The sequence below is a fragment of the Carcharhinus amblyrhynchos genome, chromosome 18 (genome assembly GCF_965287045.1).
Source record: "Carcharhinus amblyrhynchos chromosome 18, sCarAmb.v2.hapA, whole genome shotgun sequence".
NCBI lineage: Eukaryota > Metazoa > Chordata > Chondrichthyes > Carcharhiniformes > Carcharhinidae > Carcharhinus > Carcharhinus amblyrhynchos.
Window position 1 is genome coordinate 16,077,996 of NC_137341.1, and position 2,195 is coordinate 16,080,190.

The following is a 2,195-nucleotide window of genomic DNA, read 5'->3' on the forward strand; positions in this document are numbered from 1 at the left end:
GTTCCTTCTGATTTGCACTGGACTTTTGACTTGGGGGGAGCATTTCAATGTAAATCATATTCTGAGTGGATTGAAAATGGCAAGTGCCACTGTGGGAACTAATGGAACTGTGCAACGACATTTTATTCAAAGTCCTGCACAAGTTAGATTCTATGAAGCCTTCCAAATGTGCAAATAAGCAATTTATAACTAAATGATCTTGGTCTTTATAAAATGTTGTTTGTGGCCTCAGCACAGACTCTTGCAAAGAGCAACACACAGTATGATATTTCAAAATGAGTTTTTGTCTGGTCATCAAATAGAGGCCATTTGTGAACAGTATTCACCGGGTTTGCTATTTATGAAATCCATTCCTGTTTGCAGTTGTAGACTCATTGGACAGGATTTTCCAGCCCCATCATGAAGGTTTTCCAGCAGAGGTGGCTTCCCATTGGCATGATCTTCTGGTCTTGCCAACGTCTGCGGTGTTTGTGGTTCAACTATCTCATTGCTTCTCGGCCTTTTGGCTAAGATCAAGTGTAGTATTGACATGTTGCGCTCGGTTGAAGTCATTAGGTTACATTTTAGCTTCATTTGAAGCAATTTTTTCAAGCGGCATCTCAACCTTTTGGCTAAGATGCAAATGAGATCAAGCCTTGGAGGAGGAGTTATGCCTACTCCGATCAGCTTGGATCATGTAGATCAAGCCCAAGACGGGAGGTGAGAGCCCTGTCTTATCAGCTTGGATCGGCAGTGTCCCAACTTGTTGGGACTCTGGATTGGATTTGATTGGATTGGAATAAAGTTTTTTTTTAAAAAAAGTCTCATCGTGCCTGGGAACCCTTTTAGCTCAAGGCTCAGTAACAAGGGGGCATAACATCAATGTGATGGGCAGAAGGTATAGAGGGGAATGTGAGGACAAACTTTTTTTTTACTTAGAGGGTGCTGATGGTCTAGAATATGCTGCCTGGGAGGGTGGTAGAGGCAGGTTGCCTCACATCCTTTTTAAAAAGTACTTAGGTGAACACTTGGCATGTCATAACATTCAAGGCTATGGGCCAAGTGCAGGCAGATGGGATTAGACAGGAGTTCAGGTATTTCTAATGTGTCAGTGTGGATTTGATGGGCCGAAGGGTCTCTTCTGCCTGCATGATTCTATGAACCTGCCAGAGATGGTCATATTCAGTGGGTCCAGAAAGTCCCATGGGCAGAAAAATCCTGCCCAGAGAATAACACAGCACAGGAGTCCCACTGTGTCTGTACCACTTTTTGAAAGAATGATTGAATTAGTCAATCAAACTATTTAATGGGGAGTGTGGCATCAAGGATAAACAACTTCAAAGAAGAATCTGACTGGGATAATTGGAACCATGACCTTGGTTTTTATTAAGGATGTGGATGGAGGGAAAGTTATGGCACTAGAACCCTACCTGTTATCAACCACGGCTCCAGGATCATACTTTAGACTCCAAGTCAGAGGGTTGTAGATTGGATGTCGCGCTTCACGATACCCTGGCGCAGGGAACGCAGCGCTGTTGGAAATGTCATCTTTTGAGACACTAAATTGGGCTCCTGTTTATGCAATTGAGTGAACATAGAATCATAGAACCCTTCAGTGCAGAAAGAGGCCCTTCAGCCCATCAAGTCTGCACTGACCACAATCCCACCCAGGCCCTACCCCAATATCCCTACATATTATACCCACTAATCCCTCTAACCTACGTATCCCTGGACACTAAGGGGCAATTTCTTACTATGGCCAATCAACCTAACCCCCACACCTTTGGACTGTGGGAGGAAACCGGAGTACCTGGAGGAAGCCCACGCAGACATGAGGAGAATGTGCAAACTCCACACAGGCAGTGACCCGAGCTGGAAATCGAACCAGGACCCTGGAACTGTGAAGCAGCAGTGCTAACCACTGTGCTACCGTGCCACCACATAGACAGATCCATGATGGTATTTTTAAAAAGAGCAATGGAATTATTCCCAGTGAATTGATCAGCATTTGTCGCCCCACCATTGTCAGTAAAACAAGTTGTCTGGCCATGGTTTTGTTGGTGTTTGTGGGATCTTGCTGTGCAAAAATGGCTGCTGCACTTCCAATACTACGACGGTGACTCCACGCCATAAATATTTCATTGGTTGTACAGTACTACAGAATATCCCAAGGTTGTGAAAGACGCTATATAAAAGTAAGTTGTTTTTTCAATCTT

The 2,195-nt window shown here is 44.2% G+C and overlaps 1 non-coding gene across 1 annotated transcript; it reads left to right on the forward strand.

The window, feature by feature from the left end:
* The first annotated feature begins 486 nt into the window (after window positions 1–486).
* Window positions 487–685, forward strand: LOC145355191 (U2 spliceosomal RNA). The gene has a single exon (XR_013888930.1). It is a non-coding gene; the product is annotated as a U2 spliceosomal RNA (small nuclear RNA).
* Window positions 686–2,195: the final 1,510 nt, after the last annotated feature.